Source organism: Bombus pyrosoma, linkage group LG9 (assembly GCF_014825855.1).
Source record: "Bombus pyrosoma isolate SC7728 linkage group LG9, ASM1482585v1, whole genome shotgun sequence".
In the NCBI taxonomy this organism is placed as follows: domain Eukaryota; kingdom Metazoa; phylum Arthropoda; class Insecta; order Hymenoptera; family Apidae; genus Bombus; species Bombus pyrosoma.
Genome location: NC_057778.1, coordinates 11591815 through 11609750, shown reverse-complemented (window position 1 = coordinate 11609750; position 17936 = coordinate 11591815). Strand labels below are relative to the sequence as shown.

The following is a 17936-nucleotide window of genomic DNA, read 5'->3' as shown; positions in this document are numbered from 1 at the left end:
CGTCCACTTGCCTTTTGGTTTCGTATATAATATGTTACAACTCTTTGGTAAAACGTCTGCAGATCTGTGTTTATGTAACACTTTTTCCTTCTTTCTAGTTTGATCGTTTACGGCTGAGACGTGCCGTATTAGTAATTTATTAATAATCGTTAATTTTTAGATGAAATCGCTCGCTAGTCGATTATAAAACTCTCTTTTCTCGCGAACAAATAACGTTTCAAATATAAACAGTTGTTGCTTAAATATATTCCGTTGATGTTGCGTTCATCCGATTAATTGAAGCAGAATTTACGATATTGAAAATTATTTGGACGTTAATTATTTCAATAATTTGAGACGAATTTAATAATTTACATAAACAACTGTATCGGTAGAGGATATATATTTTTATAGGTAAAAATCGCTAAATAAAAGATAGATAAATTATTTGATACGTTATTAAGCTTGATCCATGTTAATAAAGGGATTCTGCTTTCTTCAAAGAATTGTTTTATAGCCTTTCTTCCCAATTTGCTAATTCGTAGTATAAACACAATCAACGCGCCCATTTGTTTCCTTCTTCGGAGCAAATAGTACTTTTAACAAATAAAAATGCTTGTTTGTTCTTGCGCGAGACAGTGTCGAGGTATCGTGCGATTGCTATCGTTCTCACTTCAAGGTGATTGCATTCTTCCCCAGTACGTGACTAGATCCAACTGGAATAACTAAATATTTGGCTTAGAAAAATTCGACGATGATTAAAGGCAGTGGAAAATAAAATCGTCGAGCGTGACTTTGATATTTTTTTTCTTTCTGCTAGCATTTCTATTAAATACCGGGTGATCCATTTTTAACTTGGAAAATTAATATAGGGAAGAACGAATTTAATTATGAAAATACTTTTACTTATTCGTTTAAATTTTATTCGACTGCTTTCATCATGTTCCGCGATTTATCTGGAACGAATGATCAAGCGCAACGGTAAATATTAATTTAAAATTACTCGGTTATTACTCGGGCGATTGAACATTATAGAATTATTTCTTAATTTTCCTTATTTTGTTGTTGTTTTTTCTTGTTATTTAGATTTTCATCGAACTGTAACTGCGACGCGAAGTTCTTACGAATTCTTCGACTTTTTTCTGCGATTACGAATTTTTTATTTAATATTTAATTTCATTTTTTATTTAATTGCTGCCGCTGAATTGGAATTTAGCGATAAAGCACTTAAATCTAGGTCTACTTTTTATCGACGAGAAAATAGAATGGATTCTATCCGTTCATTCGGTTACTGAAATCAGACACGATGTTTCTAGGAAAGTTTCGACGCGTCGAATCGACCCCATAAACTGAAATGAACAGTGAAATCGAGATCGAATCAATTTTCTACTTTTTATTCCAATGACGATTTCATTTAATGATCTATTTAAATCTTTCGAAATTTATCCAATTATTCAGTTTGATAGAAATTATTTAAAAGGAAGAAGAGTGTGGTAAAATCGTGGCAAGTTTAACTTAATTGATTACGCAGGGCCCGACCGAATGACGTGTAAAAGCGGAAACAACGTGATTCCTCGTGGGAAAATAAGGGGAAAAATATAGGATACAATTTTTTCATTCTCGGCTTGGTTTTCGAGAAAATCGAGTTAAAAAATTTATCGAGTATTTTTCGCCTGGCTAATTCTAAACCGGACGCAACTAAATAACAATCGATAGGAGGTCATTCTACGAGTAAAGATAAGTCGAAAACGTGCAATACGATTTTTCCGTTTAAGACTTAATATTGGAGAGAATAAAGGTGCTTGAGTTAGTGAAGAATCCGTCTGATACGCGCGTATGATAAATTTACGAGTTTCTTTTTCTCGGAAAGCGTCTTACGAAAAAGTTTCATTTCCTAAATTAATTTAAATATTAATTTCAATTATTTAAACTTTACTCTTGAAAATTATCTTACAGATAAATTGAATAGGACATTGTTAAGCTTCACCGATTTGATCAGGATTTTGCAAGAAAATTTAGTCAATATTTTTGTTCGTCACTGTTCAGTGAAAATTTCAACGACTATATATTTGCTCATTTTATATGAAAATCATTTAACGTTTCATTTCAAAGACGAATAGAATAGCGGTAAATTCGTTTGGTTGTTTGGTAGCGCTTAAAACGAAGAGTATAGCGTCGTAAAATCGAGGCAAGTTCCTCGTGCCTATTTTTGCAAATCCGTTCCCACTTGGATCCTAATCTTTCTCTGCCAGCACAGTGACGTCCGGTCGGTCGCATATTCGAAACGAGATAAACAGCCAGAAGTGCTGGCCGGTCGAAGGTTGCCGCTTGGACGCAAAAGCGGCGCAATAAGCTGTGCCGTGGCCGTTCCTTCGGCCACGTTCGCTAGCCTCTCCTCCGATCTCCTCGAATTTTCCGATCCAGTAACGAAAATTTCAATTCCTCGTGGAATTTTCACCGTTCTGGCCGTTTGCCAGTAGCCTTACGCGTTGTCTCGAGTCATTAACTCGTCGTATTTGCGTCCAGCCTCAACTCTCTCATCCGAGAATTCTCGAAACGAATACAACTTGGTGGAGTGAAAACGACAAGTTTAACGCCCTTGTCAAAGGTCTGTCAGAACGATCAGACTCGTCATGGAATCGTTGGACCGATCGTAAAAGAAGAGGCATCAAAGGAGGTCTAATTAAAGGCACCTTGACGAGTTAAGTTCTTTAATCTTGTCAATTAGAGGCTACTCTTGTCCGTGTTTCTTGATTGTTGGCGTGGTCGTGGGGTTGTTCGTTCATGGATCGAGCGCGAAAGTGAGAAACTTCTGAGGACGAAATTGACGCGCACGTTCGTTTTCTGGTTACGTCGTGACGTGCACGTTAAGTGGAACCAGAAACCGGATCTCGAGTTTCGTGGGGGTTTCCGGCAGATGTACGAGGTGTGTCTTCGAAGTGGATCGTGTGTTTTGCCTTTCGAGACGCGCGATAGTTGGGAACCTGAGCAGGATGGTTTTAACCCGCGACAGAACGTTAATGATACTGTTTGCAGATTGTTTCTTGGCCAATTAAAGTTTTACTACATACTACCGTTTCAGTCAAACATCGTTGTACCAATTAAGTTTCGAGCGCTTTGTGTTTGTTACGAAAGTTCTCTGTTAGTCTTTTTTCGTGAGCAAATATTAATTATCAAGATATATTAAACAAATATTAAGATACATCAGCACTGAGACTTCCGACAATTAAAATGATCTTTGTTACGAGTGTAAAACATTCTTACGCGTAATCTAATTTTCTTTGCTTCTCGTAAATTGACATTTCTTAATCATCGCTCCACCGGTATTCTACGAGTGTTTGGTATTAAAAGCGATTCGGCACGTTTGTACTTTTCCATCGGAACTCTGTGTTCATAAAACTATATACATTCTTCGTTTATTTCTTCTCAAAATATCCTTTAATCTCTCTTTAATCTTTCAAATGTTCCTGAATTTACGTGCTTAAAACGTAGATTAAAACGGGACACTGTATATGCAGCGCGATTGAATCGCACAAGATCACCGCCCCCACTCCTTTTTTCGCACGATCGAGCACGCGTGTGGAAAGTTGGAAAATACCGAGTGGATCAAGTGGAAAGAAGGCGAGTCGTCCCAATTAAAGTCTCCTAATTAGATCGTAGCGGCGTCTACGCGCTCGATGCCGATCTACGCGATCGAAGTCAGCGCGTTGCTCCGCGAGGGAATGTTTCGTGGTTATTTATAAGTTCGAGGGTCGCCGCTTAACCTTGCCCGACGTGGACCGTCAAGCATGTCACCTAAACGTTTTATTAACGATCTTCCTTCCCCGCGTCGTTGAATCGTTCCAATTGGGTCAGCTCTGTACTCTAGGTTTTTCCACATCTTTCTCTTCCAGGCTATCTCTTGAATGTAATTTGTCATGCCTCTTTAACGTAGAAGGGAATGCCTCGTTCGGGTGAGAATAACACCGCGTACGGAATGTATGGAACAGGACGGCATTGAGCGTCGTTGTTCCCTTCAACAATAAGCAATTCGTTTAACGCTTCCGGGGCAATAGCACGCAATGGACAGAGGACTCGAAAGTGTAAGAATTATTGGCATCTATGGTAGAGAATCGTATTGTAGTGGTAAATTATCTATCTGGGCAAATTCTGCTTGAAGAGTACAGAGGATGAAGGTGATAAGTCGCGTTTCATATCGAGCAATTTTAGGAAAATTGAGTTTAATTAATAAAAATGAAAAAAAAGAATGAATATTCGTCGATGATTGCTCGAAGCAACGATCAATGGAAGCGCATTAAAGTCGGCTCTGTTGAACTTGCATACTAAGTAAATTTGTAATAATTTGCTAAAAGTAATCAAAGCCTGTCTATTGGTTTTCTGACGAGATTTCTATATCGGTTTTTGTGAAGCGTAATTATCGAAGCACGCCCGGAATAATTTGGCAAGATGAACAAGATTTTTGAAATGACAGAAATATTTGACGTTTCATATAGTTCCATTCCGATGCAAATTGTTCGAATTTTTTAAAATACTGGAGCATTGGTCGTCTATCGCGTGACACATGTCACTCCACCAAGTAGATTCTTTAATCTTAGAAATTTTGATTTTTTTATTCCAACATACAGAATGAGTTTCATTAGCTTTGTTTTGTAATGCGAGTATGAATAATATTTATAGTAATAATTTCTAAATTAACAAATAATCCAGTCGTCAAGTTTGTATATTACGTCAGGATTTTTATTACTCCGAATAGAAATATTGAAAAGAACGCAACCATATAAGATACGAACGCGGTTTGCAACACGCGTCTGACCATAAACCGTCCTTTTTCCCTTAAACGTTGTACCTTTTTCTTTCATTTTTACTTTACTGTTCTCTTCTGTCCTGATCGAACTATCGAACACCGTCACGTTGATCGTGTATACAACGATATACTTACAATTAGCTCAAGAATCAAAATTGTAGATTAGAAAAATATTTTTGCAAAAGCAAATACGAAAAGTCTGCAATTTAACTTAATAGAGGATTTCTTCGTATTTCACGATAATTCAAATTTACCAAATACGAGATCGTATGATCGTAAGTAACTTCTCCAACGCGAAATCTGAATATCACAAGGGAGTCGGCGAGTGTATATTTGATACAATAACTATCGAGTCATGCTGTGTTATTAACAGAACAAACAAATAAAACGTACCTGGCTGTATCGCGAAAGGTACTCCGTTTCTTTTATATCGGACGAAAGGAAATTAAATTATCCTGTTCGATTGTTTCGATTAAATTAGGATTAATTAAACTTAAATTAGCTTCTAGAAAGCCAGAAGAGATTAAGCTTAGCGTGGAGAGAAGGAAAGGGAAAAGATATCGGTTCGACGTGAAAATATTCGCCTTGTTTCGACGCAGGGCGAAGGAACTTCAACGGGAAATCGATTCGCAAAAATACAAATCTCCGCCACCGCATGAGAATGTAGAATATTTCAAGAGGCTGTTGCCTATTGAAATGCAAGCAGTGTTAAACTGTATTTGGCACAGGTTGTTTCGGGCCGCCTGGGAAATCCGAGGGTTAGTAACCGCAACGTTACACACTGCACGATTGTTTGTCAATTCGTGAATCGAATTAAGTAGAAAATCGCCGTGTTATCGTATTTCAATTCTTCCGGATGTAAAAGTCGCCAGAAACCGTGCGATAAATTTCTGTTTAGATTCTATTTCTATCTCTATTTCGTTGGGCAAATATTATTTTTTGAACTCGCGTTTGGATTTCCAATTATTTATGTGAACTTTACATGTATATGTGAGATAGATAAAGGGGCAACGAAATTGAGTTTAGTAAAAATACGCTGAAACATATTACAAATGTCATTTTTTGAAATTCAACTCAGTCAGAGTTTATGATTATTTATTTAACCTTCTTGGCTTAAATATACCCACAGATATATAAGAATCATTTGTTTTTCTCGTAGTATGTTTTCGCCAAAAGATTCGATGAACGTAGCGGATGGGGTAAGCTTCTAATTTATTACGATAAAATATTTTCAAACGAGTTTCTTTTAAAGCGACGGATATTTATTCCATTTACGCGAAACCACTTTGCACCTGTATTTGGTCTCTATGCGGTTTTTTCGCTGGCACAAGTGCATTGTAAGCGGAAGTGTCGTTTCAGTAGTACTGCTCAATCTTTGTCAGTAGAGATTTTCCGAAAGAAAGTGGCAACAATTCCAATACACAAGAACCTTCAAGTATCATCGGCGTTACCTCTTTATCTCGGGACCTGACTGCAACGCGATTACCGTTTCTCTTTCAACGAAGGCATTGCGAAAGAAGTTCCTTATCGAAACATTGGAAAAATATATTTTCACCTAGACATTCTAAAATATGTCGTTGGAGGTGTTTCGTGCTTTTGATCGTTATTTTTAGCTCTAGTCAGCAATCGAATAAGTTCTATCGAATGATCGATATAGATGAAAAAAGAAAATCGTATAGATATGCCATGTGAAAAGCGCATGGATGACACACGATAAGCCCGTTTTTGTGATTTTGATACCGTGGCAAGTTGAAAAGAAGTATTTTAGTGCAAAGTTGAAATAAAAAAAAAAAAAGAATACTAGTTAAAAAATACCAATTAAATTTTTGAGATATTCAGACGTGGGTGGCAAAAATAAATATTTATTTTCGTATAATTTATAATAATATAGTAATAATAGAATAATTTTGTAACGATAGAACCAAAAAGTGTGACTTATCGTATTTCTCTCCCGTTATTATTATAGGATAATTTGTACCTATCTATCTAGAAACTTCTTCTATCCGCAATGCCCTGGCATCAGTGTTCGCTATAAACTACGTTGCAAGCTTTCGGATTAAAACTTCTACGAGGAAGATTATTAGGAATATTGAATGAAACATTGCGCAAAATTTCATGTTCAGTCAGAAATTTATTCGCTTAATTTACGTTTTCAATCTGTTTAATAAATACGATTTACATGGTAATAGTTTTAATCATTTTTGTTTTATAACATTAAGTTTGCTCAAAAGAGAAAACAGTCATCCAATTACATAAAAATACGTATGTGCTTTATTATATCAATGTTTCGTTGATTATAACTTCAATGAAATTTACTAAATATTAATCCTATTAATCGTGATAATTTTAATGTACATACATTTCCATTCTTCAAATTTGTTTCCAATTCCAACTATTATATGTTAAGAAACTAACATTGAATAAGAGTCCACGCTATGAAACTCGTCATATTGCAAGAACCATGGTCACACAATTCAATATACATGTTTCCTTAAAACTTTGAAAAAATTATACAGAAATCAACAAAGAGAAAAGAAATCTTCTGCATTATCATCCATCTTTCTTCAAACTCCACACGTGTTAATTAAAATTAAGGAAGACAAACTAAAAAGGGACGCTAGCCAAGAATCCTATATACGTAATTCTTCGTTGCAAACTTCATAGGACGTTAAAGAAACAAATCTTCTACTATCATCCATCTGTTTCCAAAGTTCATGCCGTATAGTATCATTTAAAAAATCCGAGGAAAAGAAAGGACGACATTATGTTAATATCTTACATAATCACAGTTTCCAAACTACCCCTCCAGAGAATCTTCGAACAAAGAGAAAGCAAATGTTGCGTTATCACCCGTCCTTATTCAAATTTCACGAATCAATTCGAAGACGAAGAAAAAGGGAAAGACGTTGTAAAACCTGTAGAAGAAACGCTTCGACTCTGGAAACTATGGATCGTCGTCTTCGAAAGCTAGTCTGACTGTCGAGAAATTTTACAGCGTCGAGAGTAGCGCCGGTATCGGATCCGGTCTGTATCTCTGAACTCGCGAAGAGCCGCGATCAGGACCACGCCCTCGGCAAAGAAGCGACGCCGACGCCGACGTCGTGGTCCCCACCTCACCGCCGCTTTACTCCCCGCACCCGGCGCGGCGTGTACTCGCCCCCGAGCGGCATTCCTCTCTCTCTGCTTTCCCTCCCACCCCAAACGCTCCGGCGCCTCCACCCCCTCACGGGCAGCCTGATGGCCCCAGGATCCTCGTCAGAGCGACTCCACTCATCGCCGACGGTGACTCGTCGCGTGTCGCCCAGTCTCTCACCGACCTCGCGCCCGTCAACGTCGTCGTCGTCGTCGTCGTCGTCTTCGTGCCGCCGCCGTCGCCGTCGTCGTCGTCGTCGTCGCTCGCCGTCGCCGTCGTCGTCGTCGCCGTCGTCGTGCTGGTGGTGTTGTGCTCTTTACTACGGTGTTAGACGTGTGCCCGTCAATTCGCTCGTGGTTCCCATTCACGCCGATCATCGTCTGCTAATCGTGTTTGCCTTTTTTCGTTCTCGCTGTCAACGCACACCCTTCGTGTATATATGTATACGTATATTGTCTCACTTACTCTGTCTCGATTTATCCTGCACATATAAAAGAGTATATATATACACACATACACACACACATATATATATACATATATATTCGAAAGCTAATTTGACTGTCGAGAAATTTTGCAGAGTTGAGATATATATATATATACATATAGATATATTATCTATCTACAATATTATAAATAATATTTTATATATGTATAGATATACATATATGTGCAACCGATTGGCGTAGGACAAGTTAACGGAGATTAAACAAGAATCGAACGAGATTTATCATGGATCATTGAGAAAACCGGCACACAGGCGTGAAGTTGGCGGAAGCTGACCGGTGACACACAAAGTGGACTCGGTTTGTTATTCCGTCCCGTGGCTGGTCCGCTATCGTGCTCGTTTATCCGACAAAGATCTCTGTTTATCTCGATTCCGATCGATTCCCCGTCACAGGATATCGAGAGGTGTCAACTGTCCATTGTTGCCGTGTGTGTACACGCCTATAAACGCGCGCGTCCAGTTTTCGGGGAAACGTGCGGGAAAGCTGTTTCTGCCGGTCGAAGTGTTCGTTCTATTGGCGAGTCTGTTTCTTAAGGTATGTAACTGTGAAATTTCTAATTTTGTTGCAAGCCTGTTTTGTGTAAGAGTTTCAGGATGTTTGCGTCGTAATAGTTTGGGCGTTTATATCGTTTTAATCGTGAGGGAAAGTTTGACATGTCTGTACGTGTATAAGGTTTGCGAGCAGTATGGCGCTGCGCATGGATCACCGGTATTTCGATCCGCGTAGATATATATGTATTCCCGCGAAAGTGTCGGATTTATGTGACACTTTATATACACGTGGAGCAATATACTTGCGTACTGTAAAAACGAATACAAATTACTCCTTGTACTTCAAGTTTTATCGTTTTCATTATGGTCCGTGCGATTCGATTATTCGATACCTGATTCGATATGTCGATCGATATTTCTATATACTCCGACAGTATCCCTGCGCGCGCCACCGCGAAAGTAACAAGTCTGAAACTAACGTGTATCGGCGTAGCGTTTCGAACTGTGTATTACATTAATCTTCCTTTCAAAATTGGTTTCGTTTATGATTACTTTATCTCTTATGTGACCATTAACTCATTGAGGGCCAACGTTGCATTAACGCGGTATTCTATTTGTAATTTTTCATAATCAAATTACATCAACGAATTCTGTTTTCAAGTTTAATATCTTTTAAAGTTTAATATCTTTTTCGTCGCTATTTTTCCGATTTTCTACGGTTTAAAGAAGTTAAGGCGTTTGTAACGCTATCTGATAAACTATAATCTTGGTACTTAATAGACTTAGGATTATTAATGGGCTAACCTATAATTTTCATCACTATCGATATTTCGATATACATCGATTCCCAACCTGTTTTATCATTACTTATTCATCTTCGTTATTACCAATATTTGATAAATTGCTATTATCACTGTTATCAGCAGCACTGTATAACATTGTCAAAGTAAACTATTCGCGCGTGCACTGACGCGAAAATAGCCCAGCGATGTTTGAAACTTTTGATTTATGTCGTTATTGAAATAAGACGCGATCACGGCCGAGATTCTGGATACGCAAATACATAATCGATCGTAAATTCTTGGGTGATACGGTTAAAATGGCCAGTGAAGTTGCGAGTGTGTACAGATTATCCGTTTTGGATACTGAACGTGTTCGAACGTAGTACGACACAGAGATCGCGGCGGGCGGGTTCAAAAATAAAAATTGATCACTGTGATCGGTTGAACGTCGTTTATTTTTGCATCAATCTTATTTGCCAATACTTTTATTGCGATCTCGATTGTCCATTATGAAACCGGATATATACGAATATAACATGGAACGTACAACTACTACCAGTCGATGTATGCGGACGCGGATGTTGTGTAAACTTGAGTACATATACCGGGTGATCTTCTGGAAGGGGATAAATATCGAGGTATGAGTTTTTTTTTTAATAACAGTCCGATAATAATGAATAATTTTAACTTCTATTTTATATTACCATATTTCTATTCTGCTTGATATTTTTATATCTTATTCAGTTTGCGTAATTTTTGTATTTAGGTATCGCAATGTGGAAATATTTATTCCTCCCGTCTGCTTTTTAATTATAGCGTTAATTAAGTGTACTATAAAAGTAGTTACATATTTAATATAGATATTATTTAATTAACACGTAATGTAGATGCTATGTAGGGTGAAGAAGATCGTAAGTTTTAAGAGACATATAAATGAGGGTGCAAAAATTATTCGTTTCTAAATTATAAAAGGGTCCAATTCAATGGTTATATTGTCAGATTACTGTTACGGCAAATCTTGAGAACGTTTCTTTTAGTATGTCTCCTTTACCGTGAATTAAACATTTTTCAAATTCATTCAAGATTTTCGACATAAATTATTCATTTTATAAATATGAAAAATGAAGGATCTCAAATATGAAAAATAGCTTATATCAATTGAGCTTTCTATTCAATGGAGAAGTAGTACAAGTGCATTTTTGTTAGAAATGAGATCTGGCACAGGGAATAAAATATATAAAAATATAAAATCTGGCACATATAAAATCCGTATTAAGAAATAATTGATATATTTGCATATATATTCATAATATATCGATAACAATTATTAATATATATATGTATATATACTGTCTCTTATATATATATGTACATTATATACGCACGAAAAATAATATGCCTTGTCGATACTTTTCTGCCGTTCTCGTTTCATCTGTACGCATAGTCGCAGACATCTATCGAACATCGATATTTTGTATCCGAGGATTGAAACAGCTGTCCAATTAGTGATGTAACATTTCATACGAAAAATACATCATTACGATTGTACATATGTACATGTTCGATGACTACTCGCGTTCAATCCTCATCATTTTCCGTCCCAGATTATTCTTAGAGAAATTTCGACGCTGAAGCGAGTATAATCCTCGCTTCAATCGTCATTTGGTCCTCTTTCGCGTTAAATAGGACGCAAACGTGTCGATATAAGTACTCACTTATCTATGCTCTCTTGTTTCTTTAAACACGAACATGTGGTATCATATTTTTATTCTCGTAATTTCAAGTTTTGCAATTTTGTAGCTGTGATTATGATAATAAAAGCAAATTAAATCAGGAATCTTGTAGGGATCGACATATGGCAATTTATTATTTCTTTTTTTTTGTATGTCTTACTTTCTACAAATTTGTTTTCAAATGTTCTGTATCGTTGTTCTACACATCGAATACCTGGCGCGCAAAATTTCGGTAAACTTTGATCATTCCCCTGATAATATAGGTCAATTATCGCGCTCTTTATGAGATCAGATGCTCTAATTACATAAGAAAGTGTTTCACTATGATTGGAAAATCATGTGTATTTGAAATATGAATTATTCAAATATATTATTGCTCGTATCCAGTTTCTAGCTTTTAATAATTATTTCAACCAAGTTCGTGGCATAAAACTATTTAAAAACAAGTATAAAATCAGGCGTATTTATAGACAATCATTCAATATTGGAATAGTAATGAAACATTATCTTGTAATGTTTTCAATTATTTTAATATCTGTCGTCTTTTTAACACAATTCGTTCGAATAGAATCCCAACTTCAAAATAATAATTTAATCGCTATTTAAACGAGCGAATTGGAGGATCTTCGTTAATTATTTCACGAGCAGGGAAAGATTGACGCGAGCATACGGTTGGCTGTGCGCTTTCATTCACGAATTCTCACCCATATCCATTATTCGTGACTTCCGGCCAAGATCCCTCAGGAATAAAACGACGAAATTCGAATAATGGACGATTTGCGCTACTGGCAATTATACCTGTGGGTTTCACGGTTAACCTATATGGCTATTAAGTCGCGAAACGTACGCGTCTGAACAGCAGTTTCAACCTAACACGCGAGAATATCCATTTTAAAGACATTGCATTCGTTGCAAGAGGCCTCGTTATCAACCGTATGGTTCAGGCGTTAAAAAGTATCGGAAGAATACCGAAAAATGTATTTATCTTGGGAATTGCGGATCTTAATCGCCGAAATAAGAGTAAAGAAACGCTAAGGTTACACGTAGAATTCATATTGAAATAGTTTTAGATTTATTTAATAAACGATTTCCAGGATCTTCGTGGATACACATCTGCACGCGCCTGAACAGCAGTTTCAACCTAACACGCGAGAATATCCATTTTAAAGACATTGCATTCGTTGCAAGAGGCCTCGTTATCAACCGTATGGTTCAGGTGTTAGAAAGTATCGGAAGAATACCGAAAAATGTATTTATCTTGGGAATTGCGGATCTTAATCGCCGAAATAAGAGTAAAGAAACGCTAAGGTTACACGTAGAATTCATATTGAAATAGTTTTAGATTTATTTAATAAACGATTTCCAGGATCTTCGTGGATACACATTTGCACTCGTCTCGGTACTCTCTTTGTCTCACCATCTTCCATATCACAACGGAACAGTCGCATTCATCTGTTTTTCGAGACGCTGTGCACACGCATACTTCCATACACTCGTATTCGCATACGCGTGTCACTACCACGCGGCTAATCTAGTCTAGCACACAAAATTACACGTATCTCAATAATTTCTATAATAATTTGATCGGTATAAAATTTATTGGGTTGGCAACTTTGTCATTACCACCTAATGACGAAATCCGCAATCACTTAATTGCCAATCCAATATCTACTTTAATACGAAAGATCAATATCATTCTCGTTTTCATTTTGCCTTGTATTGTTCGTATTTTTGCATATTCTATGCTTCAAGCGATAAATATCATTGATAGAATCTCGATTCAATTAGCCTAATCTAGCTCTTAACGTTTCGATTTTTAATTGTGAATATCGACCGGCTAACTCCAACTTAGTCTCATCATACTTCGATTTGCAAGCTTTTAAGCGTCAGATTTTAAACGCTACATTCACACATTAAACGCTTTATTCATCTGAGAAGTGATATAACTTTGATTACGATATTTATGTTAATTATAATCGAGTAACGTGTGGAATTTTCTAAAACATTCATTGGGACGCAAACCGGGTTTGCGTTCGCAGGTCTCGCGGTAGAAAACTGTTCGTGTTTTCACCGCGTTACTTACTTTTGGCGGTGTTTGAGACACACAGCTGGAGCGTTAAGGGTTAGACAATTTTACGACTAATAAATTCGCAGTAACGATCGAGAGTTAAAAGAAGAGAAAATGTCAAAAATCCTCTTACACACTTGCTCGTAACGCAAGAGCCTTTGAAATTTCTGGAAACACCGCAACCAATTGGTAGGATTCGTTTACAGATCGCTTGTAAATCACTGGTGGTAGAAAGTAACGTAAAAGTGGTAATTTAACGTGGCTTCGGATTTCATAAGAGCGAATCGATTTTGTTTCGAAAGTACTTGGAACAGCCCAACTATCGTTTCGCCCCGGTGGAAGTCGTTGATAATTTATAGATATGTTTACCGGCCGGAAATTTACTGTCATAAATTTACCAGTTTATTTACTCGTAGCTGCCTTCGGTATTCAACTGGCAAAGCCTGGATGCGAGACGAATACGCGAATAGAAATATTAGAGGGAAACACGTGCACGCAGATGGGGTGTACAGCTCGTGTTGCTCGTGCTGTTCGATTTTCAACGACTTTTATTTCGCGAAACGTAAAACGATCGTCGATAAATTCTTCTATCAATTAGATAATGAAATAAAACGATATTTTTATTGACCGTTTATACAGCGTATATAACGGAGAATCTTACAAGTGGAAACGTATTCCGTCTTTCTGTCGGTGAGGAATTTTGCGGACGAAGCTCTCCACGATTCTTGAAATATAATTGAGTTATAGATAAGTTTCATTTTATTCGTCCTTTTCTTCCCAAAGAACAAAATATCAAAATAATATTTTTGAATGTTAAATAATTCTATTTTAAAGCTAATTCTCGTCTTTCGTGATCGAGGGACGAGGGAAGGCGTGGCTCGCGCAAATAACTCGCGAGTTGTAGATAAATAAACAAGTAAAAGTAGGAGAAACATTCGCGGGCACATCGTGCGCAATCATCGTCGAAAGATCTTGTTACCAGGAGCGAAAGCGTAGCCTCCGCGTGGAAGACCCGACAATGACACTGATCCCTTGACACTATTTCTCGAGGAGGCCGTTAAGTCAGTCAGCGCAGATAATACGAGCGCGGAACAACATAAAAGCAAAACGCTCGTTGCGGAACGTTGCTCGAGATAATCGTTCGATTTATGAAAAAAAAAAAAAAAAAAAAAAAAAAAAAAAAAAAAAAAAAAAAAAAAAAAAAAAAAAAAAAAATGAGGAAAAAGAAACATAAAACTAAAGGAACAAAAACGAGAAGACGGAGGAGTAAAAGCGGGCGTAAAAAAAAAAAGGGAAGAGAAAAATGGGGTGAGAGATGAGAGGGAAGAAGGAGAATGGGTCGGAATGAAAGAATGTCAAAGTGGCGGCGAGATTTTCACAGGAAGGTCGTAAATATGAGTCAACGGGCGACGATAAATTCGTTCTGTGGCGTTTTTAATTTTTGCCAGTCGGATTAATTCCTTTGAGCAGACACAGGATCCAAGCGATCGTGTCACGTAATTACAAAAAATAACGTAATTACTTGGTCCCATCTCGTATTTCACAAATTTTTGATAATTAAGTTACCTTCTTTCGACCATTTTCGGCTTGCCTTTGTAACATTAGGTCGTCCGGAAAGTTTCTTTCGTTTTGTGAGGAAATAATAGACGCGCAACGTTTCTTTATTTTATATTATTTTGTCGAATTACGTATGATTTTCTTATGTTGAGATAAACACCGTGTCATTTCGCGGGCTTGGTTTCACGTTTGTATGAAGGTGAACTGTTGTAAAAAAAAAAGATCGCGAAGGAAAGACACTTCTCGGATAACCTACGATGATAACGCAAGATTGTGGACAAAATGAATCGTTAACGTAAGTAAATGATACGTAAGTATCACCAATCCGTCGTTATTTACGAATTCTTTCCAGGAACTGTTTGATCGAATGATTCCGCTGTTCTTGACCCAAGCCTATCTTTCAGTATCGTTGTGAGAGGACGTTTTATTTCAAGAATTGCGAAAGGGACGACATATGCAGATCGTACGCGCTAGAACAAGTGGAAAATCTCGAACAAATCCTTTTCTCGTTGCAGCGTTAACAAAATTTCGAAATCTTTCTTACAGCGTACGCGATTCGTCCATATGAAGTAGCTACTTATAGCATTTTATTATTTTTTCTAGTTTATGTAACATTGTTACGAAGAGAATTAATTAATTTCCTAAACGAAATACAAATTGCGTTTCTCGATCGATCGTCGCTTTAACGGAAAGCAAAGGACTCTAATCTAAAGGAAAAACGATGATTTGCATGTCTCGAGGAATTCGAGAGACTCGGCGTGGAAAATTATTGCGAAACTCGCCAAGGTTCGAGGAGATGCGCGCGATTCTTCGAGATGAAGAAGGGTAGACGGTATTACTGTAAATTGACATTTTCCAAATAGATACAGTGGAAGATCGCAACGACGCCGTGACGTTGAAATTTCTGCTACTCACGAAGGTTGCCTTCCTATTTATGTTAGGGCCGAGATAGGAATTGGATTTTCGATAAGAACCGCGGTTCTTTCCTGTTTTCCAGATTCAGAAGTTCTCTCTCTCCCTCTGCTTCTTTCTATGGAAAGTTTTAAAGGACTCCATTAAGTTTCCCGATCGTACGTAGTTTCTTTCGAGCTGAAAGATTTTAATCAGTGCTTGGTTACGATGTAACCGTGGATTTATTCTCTTTCATTTTAGTCGCGTAGGCTCGAAGGAGAAGTTATTCTCTTTTATATTTTGTAAACTGTTCTTTTTTTTTTTAATTTGAACGTTAGCAAGAAAGAAATGGTCAGGACTATCTTTCATCGTTTAAAATGTTTCAACGATCTTTCATCGTTTCAGATCGTGTCTATCGTGCGATAGAAGCCTATAAGCTGCAATTCATCAATTGTATTAATAAAATAACTGAACGATCTGTTCGCTAATAATAGAGGTAGACGCTTTGTATTTTATTGAAATATCACGTAGAGTCCAACTCGCCGCTCGATCGTACAGAAAGTAGTATGATACAAAAACCATCATTCTGTTTGTTCATTTTTTCTTCTGATATTTAATAACAAATATAATTTTCATATAAATATAACGAATCAACTGAAATCCATCGCCTTGTTTGTTTGTTCACCGATTTGTGAACCGAATCATTCACCAATTAAGTTTCTCGATAATTCCACCTTATGACATTTCTTGCTTTCTCCATACCCTTCGCTCGTAATCCACGTTTCACTGGGAACTTTTTACGGAAGATTCTTCCACGTCTCAACACGAGAAACGATATTTCAAGTCCCGTGCGCCATCGAGCTGGCTTTTTCTCGCTGCTATCTATCCCTAGCGAGCAAGAAACGCGACCTGTCGCAACTGCGTGACTTACCCTGATCACGACCACACCATCTATCCATCTTTCCACCTCGAAGAAGAAGAAAAGCGTGGAATAATCGAACGTGGGTCGCAGATACGATCTCGCCGACGTCATTAACCGTCTGCTTCCGTTCGAACGTGTATCCTCGTGCAGTTGGTTGGTCGTACGGTCCTCGTGTAAATCCTCCTTATTCGACGACGATGTGCATTAAGGAGCGAGCTCGCCGGTAAAGCACCGTAATTCTGCGGCTTAAACGTTTACGCGGTTATTATTCCGCGATAAATTCTCGACTAGGCACGTGCATTTCGCGGTGACTCGAGACGATTCATTTTATTAACCCGTTGACGGTGAACTATGCATTTCGTTCAGACCAACAGTTTATTCGCCACAATGAGAATCATTTACACAGAGCTGGTTTCGCGATTTGATTTACTATATCTTTATTGGACATAAGAGAATAATTAAGCGTGCATCTCGAGCAGTTTCATCGATCATAGAATTTAAATTATTACGAATATTCAAATTACTTGCCTCGTGAATAAAATCATACTTTTCCTTTGCGGCCTTCAAACAATATTTCTCTGTTAACGATCCTTTAGTTTCGCAATTTTTTGCAATTGATCGATGAAACGGCATTTCATATACACGAACCGACGTAACGTACACAAGCTTCCGATCATTCACCATCATTTTATCTCGCATCTTCTCCCTAGACGGCGTTAAAAAAGACACACCCACACTTTCTCGCACAGCGTTGAAATTTCGTTATCACCGCGAGATGAAAGTCTCTTCAACGAGCATGGAACTCAAATATATTCGCAGCTTTCTTGTTCGCGCGAAAGTTGACAAGACTGTCAAAGTCTCGCGACTCGGATGAGCAAAATAAAAAAGACGAAAAAAGGGGAAAAAAGCGAGAGAAACAAGACGCTAGCGGACGTCTTATCGTAGAAGTTCGCCTTTATGTAACCGAACTATGCGTCTCGAGTTCGAATAGCTCGATTAATCCGAACGAGGCTTTATTCGCGCGATTCGCGATAAAATACGCGTTTACGCGAGAAAAGATCGGAGTC

General features: G+C 37.6%; 1 protein-coding gene across 5 annotated transcripts in view; it reads left to right on the top strand.

The window, feature by feature from the left end:
* Positions 1–2272: 2272 nt before the first annotated feature.
* The window catches only part of LOC122570624 (receptor-type tyrosine-protein phosphatase kappa), a 118864-nt gene continuing 103200 nt past the window's right edge, over positions 2273–17936 (top strand). Inside the window, exons 1-2 of one of the 5 annotated variants that reach the window (XM_043733180.1) lie at positions 2274–2680; positions 8575–8959. The gene's annotated coding sequence lies outside the window, so the exon portion shown is untranslated. Of the gene's footprint in view, positions 2681–8075; positions 8350–8574; positions 8960–17936 lie in introns of those variants that run through there. The other 4 variants (XM_043733181.1, XM_043733179.1, XM_043733178.1 and 1 more) reach the window with 4 other exon arrangements.